Source organism: Oncorhynchus clarkii, chromosome 15 (genome assembly GCF_045791955.1).
Source record: "Oncorhynchus clarkii lewisi isolate Uvic-CL-2024 chromosome 15, UVic_Ocla_1.0, whole genome shotgun sequence".
Classification (NCBI taxonomy): domain Eukaryota; kingdom Metazoa; phylum Chordata; class Actinopteri; order Salmoniformes; family Salmonidae; genus Oncorhynchus; species Oncorhynchus clarkii.
This window is the reverse complement of record NC_092161.1, coordinates 12,250,290-12,270,302: the sequence shown is the minus strand read 5'-3', so window position 1 is coordinate 12,270,302 and position 20,013 is coordinate 12,250,290. Positions and strand designations below refer to the sequence as shown.

The following is a 20,013-nucleotide window of genomic DNA, read 5'->3' as shown; positions in this document are numbered from 1 at the left end:
CATTACCTTTTCTTTATAGGGTAGAATTATCTGCGTTAATGTAACGGTCTCTGCTCATGTCGGCGTTGATGTAGATCCCATGACATCAAAGGTCCAACTCCTGACTTTTTGGCTAGGATTGGCCAGTTGTAAAATTTTATATTTGTCCATATAGGGGAGAACCAGGAAGTAATTAATGCTTTCGTTTTTTTTCACCAAATTACTCACAGACGGATAGAGATACCATTTTTTATTACAAAGTACATACGTCCTCTACCATTAGCAACTCTCATTTAATTTCTAGGGTCAATGAGTTGAAATTAAATAGACCAAGAACAGAACTACCCCAACGTTACTTTTGTACCCGTTGGCAGGGCGGCAGTAACACAGCCTTGGGAAGGAATTAACAGCTGGCGAGAAGTGCACAAAATCTGTTTTATCTCCATGTTTTTTATTAAATGTTTAATAAATGTTTTTACTTACTTCACAGACATCATCAGGTTTATCACATTTTCATGGCTTTACACACGGTAATTAACTCCCAGAAATAAATTGTTTTTAACCACTAAGATGTCGACAAAGGTTTGTGAGAAGCTGATCCATCAAGTCAATTGATTAAGGCATGATTCTAATGATGTCATATAGAATTTTTACACATTCAGTCACTTGTACAATAAAAAAGCAATATAAGCTCGAGGAGACGATGCTGTGCTCAAACATGTATTTGTATTGTATTCCAGGTCATCAGTTTACATTGTGTTACTTTCCTCCTACCCATCTATCCCATATCTTCTCCCAGGCTAACAACAAGACTAGCTAGCATGACACTTGAAACCTATGCTGTTATTTAGTCACTAGATGGGTGAATAAAATAACATTGTTTGGAACTAACAAAAAAACGCTTCCGGGTCAGTTTTTTTTATTAACTTACATTTAACTCAGACCCACTTCTTGTTGATGACTCAGCGAAAAACATGGTCGGACTGGGCTGTTTTTTAGCAGGAAGGTCATCCTCCACAGTAAGGACATGCTGACTGCACTACGTCATTACAGTTTCTGTCCTATCTGAGTAAATGGGTGTGTTTCTTTCGCCCCGGCTCTCCCCTAGTTAACCCTCCTGTTGTGTTCGTTTCCTGTTAATTAATTTTGTGTTCCCGGGCCAAAATGACCGCCCCATTATAGCTGATTATAAATCCATAATAATTCATATATTATCACCTAATGTTGTGTTAGATCTTTTTATCAACTTAAGTTCTTGTGAACATTATTCTATTATTTGCTGTTTATGACCTGTAGGCCTCATTGACCTGAGCTCATACAACTGGGTTTTGAGTTTACAAAAAGCATAATATATGGATTATTTTGACTATAAAAAATGTATTACATCAACTGTTGGTAGATTGGTTTCTGGATCTGGGGACAGCCAAAATCCAGAGACCCACGTCTGCTTGGACGTCTGTCCGGTCCACCTCCTTCCAGTTGTCTTCGTAAACGCGTCTCCCCTCCAAGTTGGTCATGTTTAATACTATAGTTTTAATTGACTCTGTCAGGAACATTTCGAAGCAGGATCTTATGTCATCAACCCGGGATATGGCGTATCTCATTGGCCCTGGGGTCATCCTGATAACATTTTCAGCCGACAGCCGACCTCTCCTCTCAGGTGGCGATGAAGACCAGGACAAATTCCCATTATTTGACCAGAATGTAGCAACAACCTCAGCAGGGTCCTCTTCCTCATCACTGGAATGTAACAACGACCTCAGCAGGGCCCTCTTCCTCATCACTGGAATGTAACAACGACCTCAGCAGGGTCCTCTTCCTCATCACTGGAATGTAACAACGACCTCAGCAGGGCCCTCTTCCTCATCACTGGAATGTAACAACGACCTCAGCAGGGTCCTCTTCCTCATCACTGGAATGTAACAACAACCTCAGCAGGACCCTCTTCCTCATCACTGGAATGTAACAACGACCTCAGCAGGGTCCTCTTCCTCATCACTGGAATGTAACAACGACCTCAGCAGGGTCCTCTTCCTCATCACTGGAATGTAACAACGACCTCAGCAGGGTCCTCTTCCTCATCACTGGAATGTAACAACGACCTCAGCAGGGTCCTCTTCCTCATCACTGGAATGTAACAACGACCTCAGCAGGGTCCTCTTCCTCATCACTGGAATGTAACAACGACCTCAGCAGGGCCCTCTTCCTCATCACTGGAATGTAACAACGACCTCAGCAGGGTCCTCTTCCTCATCACTGGAATGTAACAACGACCTCAGCAGGGTCCTCTTCCTCATCACTGGAATGTAACAACGACCTCAGCAGGGCCCTCTTCCTCATCACTGGAATGTAACAACGACCTCAGCAGGGCCCTCTTCTTCATCACTGGAATGTAACAATGACCTCAGCAGGGCCCTCTTCCTCATCACTGGAATGTAACAACGACCTCAGCAGGGTCCTCTTCCTCATCACTGGAATGTAACAACGACCTCAGCAGGGCCCTCTTCCTCATCACTGGAATGTAACAACGACCTCAGCAGGGTCCTCTTCCTCATCACTGGAATGTAACAACAACCTCAGCAGGGCCCTCTTCCTCATCACTGGAATGTAACAACGACCTCAGCAGGGCCCTCTTCCTCATCACTGGAATGTAACAACGACCTCAGCAGGGCCCTCTTCCTCATCACTGGAATGTAACAACGACCTCAGCAGGGCTCTCTTCCTCATCACTGGAATGTAACAACAACCTCAGCAGGGCCCTCTTCCTCATCACTGGATGGTTCCACATCGGTTGTCTCTTGGTCTGTGTTGTCTTCAACTTCTGACACTTCCTCCTCTAATGCATCTTCACTGTCAGTTTCCTGGCCTCTGTCCTCCTCACCAGTGTCATGATCAAATATATGATCAAGAGCCTCACATACAGTATATCGTTTGGTCATTGTACTGCCACAGAATGAACTGTGAGCAAGGTCTCAAAAAAGCTTTATATACCAGAGCTGTGAGAAAAAGTCTATATATATTATTGAAACAATGTTGTGATTGTTTGTGAGAATGCCAACAGGTGTGGTTCCCGTGGGTGACCGATTCTATTGGGGAAAGGTCCCCGTGGGGGTTGCCATGGAAGCCAAGAAGGGGAGTGAGGTGTGTGTGTGTGCTCAAACACACACACATGTGAGAGTCTGGGAGAGGAAGTGTGTCCATACGATGAATGGGCATGTGCCTGAACTCAGTTGTATACACTAATTGTAGTCTCACCCATTCATTTCTAATGACCAGTCATTTTTGACCGGGAACACCACAGGTATACAAAAGTTACATAAAACACCCAAAATGTAATGAACAAAAAATATCTAAATGTATTATGTGTGTTCAGATGCCCTGTGTGGACAAAGTCATGGAACCTTATGACAATCAGATTAAATTAAGTACATTTCCCAGAGAAAACTTGTAAATCAGTTGAATTCGACTGGAACACAACAGGAGGGTTAAGGAACTTCGCAGAGATGGCCCTTGATTTGCTGCTCTTGTCATCTCTCGGGCCCCAAGTTTGATTCTGGGAGCCCGTGTGAAGTTCTCCTGGCCCAGTAGTTGTGGCATTACCTTTTCCAGGAATTTTTCCATTCCGGATGTTCTACAGTGTTCTGGGAAATGTATGAAACAAAGATTTGAACGGGGACTGAAGCCTTTCATCCCATGTACTCTTTCATTAAGCTCCTTAGTGATGTCTTTTTGTACATCCACAGTTTTCTGGAGTTTTTCTTGTGCGGTTTTCTCCATGGTTAATCCGGTTTCGGCCTCCTCCACTCATTCGCCCAGTTCAGTCATATCAGTTTTGATATTTTTTACATCATCAGATATTCTGCTCTTCAACCGCTTGGACAGTTTCTCATTGCCAGTGCAAATTTCTGTTTGTAGTGTTTCTTAACTAATTTTAGTCGTGTTGACAGGTTCTTGGTTGCGTTGTTTTGCTGGTCTCTATTTGTCAATCTACTATTCGCCATAACATGCAGTTTCCAACATTTCAGTTCTTTCTTAACTTTAGAGTCAAATTCTTTCCTGTTTAAGAGGCATATTTCAGTAAAGAAAGGAAATGTCAAACTGATTACCACACGGTCTCCATACCGGAAATATGTCTTTGTTAAAACACATATTCTAAGCATATAGCTAGATTCTAACTCAAGTTTGTGGAAAAGAGAGCAAAAATTGACATTTAAAAATAACACCTCAAATTATTTTGAGTTCGACATCAACACCACTAGTCTGCAATTATAAATTGTTTCATGGCAAACCGAATCCGCAATTTGTCAAATGCTCATTTCTCATCACAGTATTTTAACATTTAATTCGACTTCACAGTCTGTCCTCTTAAAGGTGATAATATCATACAATTATACATTTAAACCACAATCACATGACTTAATCATCAGAAGTAATTAATATTCAGCCGCTGTCGGGTCTTTGATGACTTCACGTCTGATAGCAGCTGCTCCACTCATTTGTTTAAACAGTATTAGTCTATAATATAATATAATATAGACTCTATAGCCATGAAGAGACGCAGAGAGATTAGCCATGTCACTGTGAACACCATATTCTATATACAAAGGAAAAATGTGACTTATTTGAAATCATTTAAAAGCTATTTTTTGTGTGTTTAATGTGGATGTGGCCACTAAGTGCTGTCCTGGTGAGCTTGGCAACGTGAACCTGCCTGAGCACTGACAGAACATATTATGATTTTCCAACAAAAGTACACTCCGAACTCTACAGTCCCACTGGGTCTGTCATAATGTGTGACATTAAAAAACACGAGCTGGCGCACACCCAGAGAAAATTACTTTATGTAGAGGTGCTGACTAACGGCAAAAAAACTTTAGACGATAAAAATAAAGACTCCCAGTAATTTATAGGGTAAATCACCAACGTTTCGGCATCACTGTGCCTTCTTGCCCTGAAGAACTCTCTTTATTTGTATAGTTTATAATGTGTGACATTAAAATGGAAAACGGCCCTATAGAGGAACTGACAGTCAGGCCTTGTGCGGCTCTATTATAGCATATTACGTCAACGGAACAGGGTGGTCACACTAAGATACATTATACCAGCAGGTACAGTAGTAGGTTAGCATTGTGAACAGCTCCTGGAGACGGGAAAGGAGATAATCATTATTTACAGAAAGAGTCAAGGAACACTGTCGAGAGTGAAAGGGGGGGGGGCTGAGACTGAGAGACGGAGACAGAGAGTAGGAGAGAGACAGCGAGGGGGGAGAGACCGAGTGAGGGAGAGAGAGAAAGAGAGGAAGAGAAATAGAGAGACAGACAGACAGACAGACAGAATGGGAGTAGGGTGTTCCAGTATAATGATATAATATCAGACTGTATAATTGGTTGCCTGACTGTCAGAACACACAGCTGGTCTCCTCAATGGTCACAAGAAGAAAATGTGTTGTGTGTGTGTGTTGGGGGGGGGGGGGGGGGGGACCTCCCTGCTAACAGCCAGGTGTATCCTCCTTCTGAAAGAGTCACGATGGTGATAGCCACATTACCAGCACAGAGCTGAAGGAACACACACATTTACACATTATTGTGTATATGTCTATATTCTTTAAAAACTTTCTTGAGTGTAATGTTTACTGTTCGTTTTTGATTGTTTATTTCCCTTTTGTTTCTTGTATATTCCACTTGTTTTGGCAATGTAGACATACAGTATATTTCCCATGCCAATAAAGCCTTTTGAATTGAATTGAGAGAGCGAGAGAATGAGAGAGAGAATGAGAGAGAGAGAAAGAAAGAAAGGAGAGAGAGGGCTCTGTTCACAAACACAAACAGACCTCACAGAGCCCCAGGACAGAAACACCTTTAGACCCAAACAAATTACGAGAAAGCAAAAAAATGACTACTTGACACACTGGAAAGAATCAACCATAAAATGGAGAAAACTGGAATGCTATCTGGCCCGAAACAGAGAGTACACAGTGGCAGAATACCTGACCCCTGTGACTCAATATTAAGAAAATCCTTGACTATGTACAGACTCAGTGAGCATAGCCTTGCTATTGAGAAATCACACTTATGATCTATTCCACTTGTTTTGGCAATGTAAACTTAAGTTTTCCATGCCAATAAAGATAATTCAAATCAAATGAAGCAGGGCAGTCAAGAAAGAAAAATATAATAAAAAGTAACACAATAAAATAACAATGTGGAGACTATATACAGGGAGTACCGGTACTGAGTCAATGTGGAGGCTATATACAGGGAGTACCGGTACAGAGTCAATGTGGAGACTATATACAGGGGGTACCGGTACAGAGTCAATGTGGAGACAATATACAGGGAGTACCGGTACTGAGTCAATGTGGAGGCTATATACAGGGGGTACCGGTACAGAGTCAATGTGGAGGCTATATACAGGGGGTACCGGTACAGAGTCAATGTGGAGGCTATATACAGGGGGTACCGGTACAGAGTCAATGTGGAGACAATATACAGGGAGTACCGGTACTGAGTCAATGTGGAGGCTATATACAGGGGGTACCGGTACAGAGTCAATGTGGAGGCTATATACAGGGGGTACCGGTACAGAGTCAATGTGGAGGCTATATACAGGGAGTACCGGTACAGAGTCAATGTGGAGGCTATATACAGGGAGTACCGGTACAGAGTCAATGTGGAGGCTATATACAGGGAGTACCGGTACTGAGTCAATGTGGAGACTATATACAGGGAGTACCGGTACTGAGTCAATGTGGAGGCTATATACAGGGGGTACCGGTACTGAGTCAATGTGGAGACTATATACAGGGGGTACCGGTACTGAGTCAATGTGGAGACTATATACAGGGGGTACCAGTACAGAGTCAATGTGGAGACTATATACAGGGAGTACCGGTACTGAGTCAATGTGGAGGCCATATACAGGGGGTACCAGTACAGAGTCAATGTGGAGACTATATACAGGGAGTACCGGTACTGAGTCAATGTGGAGACTATATACAGGGGGTACCGGTACTGAGTCAATGTGGAGACTATATACAGGGAGTACCGGTACTGAGTCAATGTGGAGACTATATACAGGGGGTACCGGTACTGAGTCAATGCGGAGACTATATACAGGGGGTACCGGTACTGATTCAATGTGGAGGCTATATACAGGGGGTACCGGTACAGAGTCAATGTGGAGGCTATATACAGGGGGTACCGGTACTGAGTCAATGTGGAGGCTATATACAGGGGGTACCGGTACAGAGTCAATGTGGAGGCTATATACAGGTGGTACCGGTACAGAGTCAATGTGGAGGCTATATACAGGGGGTACCGGTACTGAGTCAATGTGGAGGCCATATACAGGGGGTACCGGTACAGAGTCAATGTGGAGGCTATATACAGGGGGTACCGGTACAGAGTCAATGTGGAGGCTATATACAGGGGGTACCGGTACAGAGTCAATGTGGAGGCTATATACAGGGGGTACCGGAACAGAGTCAATGTGGAGGCTATATACAGGGGGTACCGGTACAGAGTCAATGTGGAGGCTATATACAGGGGGTACCGGTACAGAGTCAATGTGGAGGCTATATACAGGGGGTACCGGTACAGAGTCAATGTGGAGGCTATATACAGGGGGTACCGGAACAGAGTCAATGTGGAGGCTATATACAGGGGATACCAGTACAGAGTCAATGTGGAGGCTATATACAGGGAGTACCGGTACAGAGTCAATGTGGAGGCTATATACAGGGAGTACCGGTACCGAGTCAATGTGGAGGCTTTATACAGGAGGTACCGGTACAGAGTCAATGTGGAGGCTATATACAGGAGGTACCGGTACAGAGTCAATGTGGAGGCTATATACAGGGGGTACTGGTACAGAGTCAATGTGGAGGCTATATACAGGGGGTACCGGTACAGAGTCAATGTGGAGGCTATATACAGGGGGTGCCAGTACAGAGTCAATGTGGAGGCTATATACAGGGGGTACCGGTACAGAGTCAATGTGGAGGCTATATACAGGGGGTACCGGTACAGAGTCAATGTGGAGACTATATACAGGGGGTACCGGTACAGAGTCAATGTGGAGGCTATATACAGGGGGTGTCGGTACAGAGTCAATGTGGAGGCTATATACAGGGGGTACCGGTACAGAGTCAATGTGGAGGCTATATACAGGGGGTACCGGTACAGAGTCAATGTGGAGGCTTTATACAGGGGGTACCGGTACAGAGTCAATGTGGAGACTATATACAGGGGGTACCGGTACAGAGTCAATGTGGAGGCTATATACAGGGGGTACCGGTACAGAGTCAATGTGGAGGCTATATACAGGGGGTACCAGTACAGAGTCAATGTGGAGGCTATATACAGGGGGTACCAGTACAGAGTCAATGTGGAGACTATATACAGGTGGTACCAGTACAGAGTCAATGTGGAGGCTTTATACATGGGGTACCGGTACAGAGTCATTGTGGAGGCTATATACAGGGGGTACCGGTACCGAGTCAATGTGGAGGCTATATACAGGGGGTACCGGTACAGAGTCAATGTGGAGGCTATATACAGGGAGTACTGGTACAGAGTCAATGTGGAGGCTATATACAGGGGGTACCGGTACCGAATCAATGTGGAGGCTATATACAGGGGGTACCGGTACAGAGTCTATGTGGAGGCTATATACAGGGGGTACCGGTACAGAGTCAATGTCCGGGGATACAGGTTAGTCCAGGTCATTTGTACATGTAGGTAGGTGATTATGCGTAGAGGTGACTATGCGTAGATGACATACAGCGAGTAGAAGCAGTTTACAAACCAAATGGGGGGGGTCAATGTAAATAGTCCGGTGGCCATTTGATTAATTGTTCAGCAGTCTTATTGCTTGGGGGTAGAAGCTGTTAAGGAGCCTTTTGGTCCGAGACTTGGCGCTCTGGTACCGCTTGCCGTGCGGTAGCAGAGAAAACAGTCTTTGACTTGGGTGACTGGAGTCTCTGACAATTCTTTGGGCTTTTCTCTGACACCGCCTAGCATGTAGGTCCTGGATGGCATCTGAATTGAATTGAAATGAAAGAGAGGGAGGCAGGTGCAGAGTTTATTATCTTTCACTTGCTTTGGCAAATGTAAACATATATTTCCCATGCCAATATAAAGCCTTTGAATAGGAGAGGGAGAGAGAGAGAGAGAGAGAGAAAAGGGCAGTCTGTGTTTAATCTCTCCATACACACACTCACTTTCTCTCTCCCCTCCCTCTCTCCCCCTCCCCCCTCTCTACAGATGTAGGATCTTAAATAGATCAACCTGTTGCAGGATAACTTTTTAGTGTATTTGAGGTTTAAAAAGGCTTCTAAAGTTTGTAATTTCCAATTGTCTGACTTTATTTTCCCTTAAAAAAATGACCATTAATTATAATACTCACAATAATTCACATTTCCTGTTGCTGCAGGATTATTTTCTTGTTGTAGTATACTGGCCACACACAGACACACATCACAATACATGAGGGAAAACTGAAAGATCAGGCAGGCATTTACATTCCATATTCAGAGTGTGAGCATGCGTGTGTGTGTGTGTGTGTGTGTGTGTGTGTGTGTGTGTGTGTGTGTGTGTGTGTGTGCGTGTGTGTGTGTGTGTGTGTGTGTGTGTGTGTGTGTGTGTGTGTGTGTGTGTGTGTGTGTGCGTGCGTGTCCGTGAGCGTGTGTGTGTCGACCGAAAGTCGTCTCTTCTTTAGTCCAATCAAGATTTTTAAACATGTATTTTTCAAATCAAATCAAATCAAATGTATTTATATAGCCCTTCGTACATCAGCTGATATCTCAAAGTGCTGTACAGAAACCCAGCCTAAAACCCCAAACAGCAAGCAATGCAGGTGTAGAAGCACGGTGGCTAGGAAAAACTCCCTAGAAAGGCCAAAACCTAGGAAGAAACCTAGAGAGGAACCAGGCTATGTGGGGTGGCCAGTCCTCTTCTGGCTGTGCCGGGTGGAGATTATAACAAAACATGGTCAAGATGTTCAAATGTTCATAAATGACCAGCATGGTCGAATTATAATAAGGCAGAATAGTTGAAACTGGAGCAGCAGCACAGTCAGGTGGACTGGGGACAGCTATTTTTCCATATATAGACATACCCAATGTGTTTTAATAAAATCAACGATATGCATGAACTGAAGTTGTCTGATGCTTAAACCTTACGATTTGATGAAATAAGACAAATGCCTCAAGCCAACCTTACCCAACTATTTTCCTCCCGCTCCTGTTGGCATTCGCAGATTCTGCCATTGCTCTCCTGACAGCAACCTTTCTGTGCAAATGCTCGTCAAATAGTTTAATTTATAACAACTTCTTCATATCTCAATCTTGTCATTTGGTTAATCGAAATTATACCCAAATCTAAATGAAAATTATACTAACCTAAAAAGTAACTTCTATTACCAACTATTTAAAAAATAACCTAGATAAAGCCAACAAATAAAAATATTGCAGCCTGAAGGTAGAAGATAAGCTGATAAAAATAAATATCCTATAAATCATGGCTACACATGGCCTGTCTGCAATAAACTTGAAACGTATCAACTATAACTTGGGACCACTCAGAAGCTTGTACTAGCAAACTTGCAACATTGTATAAAATATTCTGGGCCCTCAGAGTTTCCTGTGCCAGTGATCTCGGGACAGACACAGATGCAGGCTATTTGCATAAGGGATAAGATGCAGTGCTTGACTTGGGCAGGAGCTCACCGGAGCTGTTTACCGGCATCTCAAATGTTCTACTGCTTCAGCTCCTGTTCCTCTTATAGAATATTAATTCAAAAGTATTGTGGAGCTCCTGCACCTGAATATAAACAGTACCAGCACCCAAAATGAGTACCCGAACCTATTTCAGTCCAGGTCAAGCACTGATAAGAAGTAATCAGGTAGGCCTATTTTCTGATGTTTCCATTGGATCAGAGCATGACATTTTTCCCTTTCACGCTGAATGGTTATCGAAAGGGAGAGAGCTAGAAAGATTTTTCAAATACATTGAGGAACTACTGTAATTCTCAATGGATGTAAAAACATACTTTGTTTGCTTGCTGTTTGAGGTGAATATTACTTTGTGAAGCTCCACAGGTCATTAGTGGTGGTGCTTTAAGCCAATCGGAAATAATATCAGATCCCCAAATGGGCACATTTATATGCCTACATTTTCTTAACTCAACATTAACAGGAGCGCTCCAAACAAAAGACAATGACTAAATTGACAAAACGTAAAAGACGTAAAAGAAAATGAAATAAACCAAAACTTTTGCACTCTGCAAACAATGTGTCCACTCCGACAATGATAATGGGAAGACTGGAATAATAATATTGAATGCATTAAAATAAATTACCGCAACCAAAGTAACAAACGTTGTAGATTAGAAATGATAGAAATGAATGATAAATGAATGATAAATGAATGGTAAATGTACTACTGGTGATGTATGTAATGGGGAAGTGAAAGACACTAACAATCAAACGCAAACAATTCACACAATGAAGTTATAAAATAATGAATGTGCACACATTGGCGGGACAGAGCGCATTCTGGAGAAAGAAGTGCATCTGGGCGCATGGTCAATCCGCGCATTCATACCTCTTGCTTTCGCGGAGCAGTGCAGAGCTGTTGTCAAGGAAGTGAGTTTATGTTTATACAGGATGTACCGCCCCCCGCAACCAATCATGTCAATGCAGAGCTGTTGTCAAGGAAGTGAGTTTATGTTTATACGGGATGTACCGCCCCCCGCAACCAATCATGTCAATGCAGAGCTGTTGTCAAGGAAGTGAGTTTATGTTTATACGGGATGTACCGCCCCCCGCAACCAATCATGTCAATGCGGAGCCCCTGCAATGTCACAGCATTTGGGAGGCTCATGGCGATGCGGTACGGAGTGCGATTTGGCCTCTGGATGCCTGTGGAAGCTCCACAATAGCATCACACCCTCCATATGGAGCCTCCATCACAGTCTAGGCCTCCGCAATGGATTAGTTCACTGAGATGGGCGCAAATATATATATAAATTACTGTTCAAAAGTTTGGGGTTACATAGAAATGTCCTTGTTTTTGAAAGAAAATTTTTAAAAAATGTATCCATTAAAATAACATCAAATTGATCAGAAATAAAGTGTAGAAATTGTTCATGTTGTAAATGACTATTGTAGCTGGAAACGGCAGATTTTTTATGGAATCTCTACATAGGCGTACAGAGGCCCATTATCAGACTAGTTGAGTATCTGGAGCATCAGCATTTGTGGGTTTGATTACAGGCTCAAAATGGCCAGAAACAAAAAAAATTCTTCTGAAACTCGTCAGGCTATTCTTGTTCTGAGAAATGAAGGCTATTCCATGCGAGAAATTGCCAAGAAACTGAAGATCTCGTACAACGCTGTGTACTACTCCCTTCACAGAACAGCGAACTGTCTCTAACCAGAATAGAAAGAGGAGTGGGAGGCCCCAGTGCACAACTGAGCAAGAGGACAAGTACATTAGAGTGTCTAGTTTGAGAAACAGATGCCTCATATGTCCTCAACTAGTAGCTTCATTAAATAGTACCCGCAAAACACCTGCCAGTCTCAACGTAAACAGTGAAGAGTCGACTCCGGGATGCTGGCCTTCTAGGCAGAGTTCCTCTGTCCAGTATCTGTTATTTTTCCCATCTTAATCTCTTCTTTTTATTGGCCAGTCTGAGATATGGCTTTTTCTTTGCAACTCTGCCTCAAAACAAGTGGCCACAACCTTTTGAACGGTATATACGGTGTATATATATTTGTTACTGCTGAACTAAAACAATCTTGGTCGACCAACAGCCATACACCACACACACACACACTACACCTACACACAATACACACTCACTACACCTACACACACACTACACACTCACTACACACCACACCACACCTACACACAATACACACTCACTACACCTACACACTCACTACACACCACACACTCACTACACACTCCACACAACACCTACACACAATACACACTCACTACACCTACACACTCACTACACACCACACACTCACTACACACTCCACACTAAACCCACGCACACTACACACTACACAAACACGACTGTAGTGCCTTAAACCACTGCACCACTCAGGAGCCCCAAATGTTTTACTTAATAAGTGTTAAGTAAAAAAATACATAAGTACAAATAAAAATAATTAATAATTAAAGAGCAGCAGTGAAATAACAGTAACGAGACTTTATACAGGGAGTACCGGTACAGAGTCAATGTGGAGGCTATATACAGGGAGTACCGGTACAGAGTCAATGTGGAGGCTATATACAGGGAGTACCGGTACAGAGTCAATGTGGAGGCTATATACAGGGAGTACCAGTACAGAGTCAATGTGGAGGCTATATACAGGGAGTACCAGTACAGAGTCAATGTGGAGGCTATATACAGGGGGTACCAGTACAGAGTCAATGTGGAGGCTATATACAGGGAGTACCAGTACAGAGTCAATGTGGAGGCTATATACAGGGGGTACCGGTACAGAGTCAATGTGGAGGCTATATACAGGGGGTACCAGTACAGAGTCAATGTGGAGGCTATATACAGGGGGTACTGGTACAGAGTCAATGTGGAGGCTATATACAGGGGGTACCGGTACAGAGTCAATGTGGAGGCTATATACAGGGGGTACTGGTACAGAGTCAATGTGGAGGCTATATACAGGGAGTACCGGTACAGAGTCAATGTGGAGGCTATATACAGGGAGTACCGGTACAGAGTCAATGTGGAGGCTATATACAGGGAGTACCGGTACAGAGTCAATGTGGAGGCTATATACAGGGAGTACCGGTACAGAGTCAATGTGGAGGCTATATACAGGGGGTACTGGTACAGAGTCAATGTGGAGACTATATACAGGGAGTACCGGTACAGAGTCAATGTGGAGGCTATATACAGGGGGTACCGGTACAGAGTCAATGTGGAGCTATATACAGGGAGTACCGGTACAGAGTCAATGTGGAGGCTTTATACAGGGAGTACCGGTACAGAGTCAATGTGGAGGCTATATACAGGGGGTACCGGTACAGAGTCAATGTGGAGGCTATATACAGGGAGTACCGGTACAGAGTCAATGTGGAGGCTATATACAGGGGGTGTCGGTACAGAGTCAATGTGGAGGCTATATACAGGGGGTACCGGTACAGAGTCAATGTGGAGGCTATATACAGGGAGTACCAGTACAGAGTCAATGTGGAGGCTATATACAGGGAGTACCGGTACAGAGTCAATGTGGAGGCTATATACAGGGGGTACTGGTACAGTGTCAATGTGGAGACTATATACAGGGGGTACCGGTACAGAGTCAATGTGGAGGCTATATACAGGGAGTACTGGTACAGTGTCAATGTGGAGACTATATACAGGGGGTACCGGTACAGAGTCAATGTGGAGGCTATATACAGGGAGTACCGGTACAGAGTCAATGTGGAGGCTATATACAGGGGTACCGGTACAGAGTCAATGTGGAGGCTATATACAGGGGGTACCGGTACAGAGTCAATGTGGAGGCTATATACAGGGGGTACCGGTACAGAGTCAATGTGGAGGCTATATACAGGGGGTACCAGTACAGAGTCAATGTGGAGGCTATATACAGGGGGTACCGGTACAGAGTCAATGTGGAGGCTATATACAGGGGGTACCAGTACAGAGTCAATGTGGAGGCTATATACAGGGGGTACCGGTACAGAGTCAATGTGGAGGCTATATACAGGGGGTACCAGTACAGAGTCAATGTGGAGGCTATATACAGGGGGTACCGGTACAGAGTCAATGTGGAGGCTATATACAGGGAGTACCGGTACAGAGTCAATGTGGAGGCTATATACAGGGAGTACCGGTACAGAGTCAATGTGGATGCTATATACAGGGGGTACCGGTACAGAGTCAATGTGGAGGCTATATACAGGGGGTACCGGCACAGAGTCAATGTGCGGGGGCACCGGTTAGTCGAGGTAATTGAGGTAATATGTACATGTAGGGAGAGTTAAAGTGACTATGCATAGATAATAAACAGAGAGTAGCAGCAGTGTAAAAGAGGGGGTGTTAATGCAAATAGTCTGGGTAGCCGTTTGATTAGCTGTTCAGGAGTCTTATGGCTTGGGGGTAGAAGCTGTTAAGAATCCTTTTTGTCCTAGACTTGGCGCTCCGCTACCGCTTGCCATGCGGTAGCAGAGAGAACAGTCTATGACTAGGGTGGCTGGAGTCCTTGACAATTTTTAGGTCCTTCCTCTGACATTGCCTGGTATAGAGGTCCTGGATGGCAGGAAGTTTGGCCCCAGTGGTATACTGGGCCCTACGCACTACCCTCTGTAGCGCCTTACGGTCAGATGCCGAGCATTTTCCATACCAGGCAATGATGCAACCAGTCAGGATGCTCTAGATGGTGCAGCTGTAGAACTTTTTGAGGATCTGGGGACCCACACACACACACTACACACTCACTACACAGACACACACACAATACACACTCACTACACAGACACACACACACTATACACTCACAACACACTACACATGACACAGACACACACACTACACAGACCCACACACTACACACCACACACTACACACAAATCTGCTGACAGCATGCACATCATATGTACGCAATTCAGCTCATATCTCCATGATGTGAATATCTATTGTCCATCTATATGTGTAGCTGTGTGGGAGAACAGATAGAGGGTGTAAACACGCTGAGTTACTAAGTCAGGTTGTCAGACAGTTATGATGTGGACATGGAATGACTTTGCATGTATTTTACAATATAACCCCCCCTCCCTCTCCAATCTCATTACTTTCTGAATACAGATTTAGCAATAGGAAAGGCTTTTCAAAATGTCCAACTTAGTTTGCCCTTGACCTACAGGTTACATATGACAAAATACAAATCTCAGACGTATAAAATGTTTTACAAAATGTACAATGATTTGGCAAAGTCTTTGTGACAACCCGTGGTGAATCAACATTCTATCAGTCAAAGCATTGTTCAAGGCCCAGAAATATCTCCCTATTCAATCTCCCTATTCAATCTCCCTATTCAATGATTCTCAAAGGAATGTGTTCCATGAAAGAATACCGTTTTATCCTGGAGGCAAGGGAACTTTTTACTTTTAATTGAATGTGAGGGGAGAGAACTCAGAGCTATATTGACACAAACACATACAGAGACTTCCATTTCCCAAGCCGTTGATTTATTTATTTTTGTATTTTAAAACTTCTTGCTCCTACTTGAGACGCAGATGTCTCAAGTAGGCACTTGGAAATGCAAATGCGCTACGCTAAATGCTAAATGTACTCGTTAAAACTCAAACGTTCATCAAAATACACATGCAGGGTATTGAATTAAAGCTACACTCGTTGTGAATCTAGCCAACAAGTCAGAATTTTAAAATGCTTTTCGGCGAAAGCATGAGAAGCTATTATCTGATAGCATGCAACACCCCAAAATGCCTGAATGCGACGTAAACAAAGATTTAGCGTAGCCGGCGCTACACAAAACGCAGAAATAAAATATAAAACATTCATTACCTTTGACGAGCTTCTTTCTTGGCACTCCTATATGCCCCATAAACATCACTATTGGGTCTTTTTTTCGATTAAATCGGTCCATATATACCCAAAATAGCTTTCCATGGAAGCTGTGTAATTCAGAAAAAAACATTGTTTTAAAACGCAGCGTCATTTTTTTAAATTAAAAAAGTCGACGATAAACTTTCACAAAACACTTCGAAATACTTTTGTAATCCAACTTTAGGTATTAGTAAACGTTTATAATCTATCAAAATGATTACAGGGCGATGTGTATTCAATAGCTCCTAGTCTTCAAATCAATGGCCGAAAATGTGCACTTCAAAACATCCTGGCGGAGACCGGAAGAAATTGAATCCAGTTAGTTGGATTTACCAACAAAAAACTCCCCGGAAAATGACGACAATGGCGACATCGTGTGGAATCTGTAGGAATTGCATGCCCTTTTAACAACCCATGAAAGTGACGCATGGATATTATTTTTAGCTTTCAGTGAGCAGTTTTTCTTGCGCTTTTCGATGAAACACACAATCTGTTATAGTCACAGCCGTGATTTAACCAGTTTTAGAAACTTCAGAGTGTTTTCTATCCACACATACTAATCATATGCATATACTATATTCCTGGCATGAGTAGCAGGACGCTGAAAAGTTGCGCGATTTTTAACAGAATGTTCGAAAAAGGAGGGGGTAGGATGAAGAGGTTATTAACCCTTTTTTCTCACCCATTTCGATCTTGTCTCATCGCTGCAACTCTCATGAGGCAAAGGTGTAGTCATGCGTCCTCCGAAACATGACCCGCCAAACCACGCTTCTTAAACTTCTTAAGGATAGGGGGCAGTATTTTCACGTCCGGATGAAAAGCGTGCCCAAAGTAAACTGCCTGCTACTCAGGCCCAGAAACTAGGATATGCATATAATTGGTAGATTTGGATAGAAAACACTCTATAACACTCTATAAAATAACGTCTGTGAGTATAATAGAACTGATTTGGCAGGCGAAACCCCGAGGACCAACCATCCAGGGAAAAAATAAATTGAGGTAGGATTTCCTAATGGTTTTCTATGGGAACCCCTATTTATGAGGAACCTGTTTGCAGTTCCCATGGCCTCCACTAGATGTCACCAGTCTTTAGAAATTGGTGGATGTTTTTCTTTTGAGATATGAAGAAGTAGTGCTATTCATTCCATGTGTCACTCTGAAGGTCCCTACTATTTTGGTGTGCGTGAACAGGAGCGCGCTCCGTGTTATTTTTCTTCGGGAATTGGAAACAGATTATCCCGTCTTAAATTGTATAGATTATTTACATTTTAGGATACCTGAGGTTGGATTAGGGATATTGTTTTAAATGTTAGGACCAAGTTTTTCAGGTAACTTACTTACTTACTTTGTAGTCATGTTGGGACCGGTGTATTTCTGAATCAAACGTGACAAATAAATGGACATTTTTGGGGATATAAAGAAGGAATTTATCGAACAAAACGACCATTCATTGTGTCACTGAGACATTTGGGATTGCAAAAAGAAGAAGATCTTCAATGGTAAGGCATTTATTATATCATTATTTCGGACTTTTGTGGCGCACCTGCATGGTTGAAAAAGGATTTTCATGCGTTTGTATGCGGGACGCTGTCCTTAGATAATCGCATGGTCTGCTTTCACCGTAAAGCCTTTTTGAAATCTAACACAGCGGCTGGATTAACACCCACGGAAGCCAGCTGCACCAATGTGTTTCTGAGGAAACACTGTTCACCTGACCACTAGGAGTCGCTAGAGCATGATGAGCCAATTAAAGCCAATTGTGCGCCGCCTATGGGACTCTTGATCACGGCCGGTTGTGATCGAACCCGGGTCTGTAGTGACGCCTCTAGCACTAAGAAGTAGTGCCTTAGACCCTGCGCCACTCGGGAGGCCCAGGGCATTGATTTCAACGTGTGACTCCTCTCTCTCTCTCTCTCTCAAACACAAAGACAAACTGCACACAGACACCTAAAACTCACACACACAATGATCTCTTTCCGGTGTCTCTTTGCAATAACGTATTTAGATAGAAGGTACCCTGTTTACGTTGTACATGTTAGTCATTTAGCAGATTCTCTTATCCAGAGTCACTTACAGTTAGTGCATTCATCCCCAGTTTCTTACGTAGGTTAGCGACCTGCGTGATCCAGGAAGCCACCTCAAGCCTATAATCCTCGGCAAGCAAACATTTTCCGCATTAGAACTCTGAGGGATCCACCTTGTCCCGAAACAAAGCGTAGTAGATACAGCTCCTACAACGCTTTTTGGGATTTAATTTACTTCTCCAGACAAAGAGGGATCAATCGGAAAACACATCTGGGAGTAACTTTGTTAGCTTAATGGCTAATGTTAGCAGCTTAGCGGCTCTTTCAAGCAGACTTTAACCTGTCAGTTAAGCTGTTAAAAGCTAACCGCGTCACGGAATCCATGCAAAAACTAGGTTGGACAACCACATATCACAGTTATAGTAAGTACATTTTTTCTCAATAAAGAAGCTACCAGCAAAGTCAGAGCGCCGGAGGAGATAGGAGACCATAAAACGGCAGCCAACTATTGTGTGTTTTTTCATGTTATTTGCAACTTATTTCGTACATAATGTTGCTGCCACTGTTTGTTATGACCGAAAAAAGCTTCTAGATATCAGGACAGCGATTACTCAGCCCGCACTGTAGGAATATTTTTATTCAACGAGTCAGATGGGAAGGATATACCTGTACTTCAGACACCCGACAAGACCCTCATCCCTGTCATTTGCATGAGAAAGAGACAGAGATATCGGGGACGAAGATCTGGGTGCCTTGTAAGGATCCAACGCCGAGTGGGTAATCTGCCTTTACCATCGGTCCTATTAGCCAACGTACAATCAATGGAAAATAAGACAAACTACGATCATGTATATCCTACCAACGGGATATTAAAAACTGTAATATCTTATGTTTCACCAAGTCATGGTTGAACAATGACATGATTAACCTACAGCTGGTGGGTGTTAATCTTTTTCATCAGGATAGAACAGCGGCCTCTGGTAAGACAAGGGATGGCGGTCTATGTATGTTTGTAAACAACAGCTGGTGCACGAAATCTAAGGAAGTCTTGAGGTTTTGCTCGCCTGAGGAAGAGTATCTCATGAAAAGCTGTAGACCACACTATTTACAGAGAGAGTTATCATCTATATTCTTTGTAGCTGTCTATTTACCACCACAAACCAATGCTGGCACTAAGACTGCACTCAGTGAGCTGTATATGGCTATAAGCAAACAGGAAAACACTCATCCAGAGACTGCACTCCTAGTGGCCGGGGACTTTAATGCATGGAAACTTAAATCTGTTTTACCTAATTTCTACCAGCATGTTAAATGTGCAGCTAGAGGGAGAAAACTCTAGACCACCTTTACTCCACACACGCCTAAATGACTACCGACCCGTAGCACTCACGTCTGTAGC

The 20,013-nt window shown here is 43.3% G+C and overlaps 1 protein-coding gene across 1 annotated transcript in view; it reads right to left on the bottom strand.

The window, feature by feature from the left end:
* The window catches only part of LOC139366914 (catenin delta-2-like), a 573,021-nt gene that overhangs the window by 443,927 nt on the left and 109,081 nt on the right, over nt 1-20,013 (bottom strand). The gene's annotated exons all lie outside the window — the stretch shown is intronic.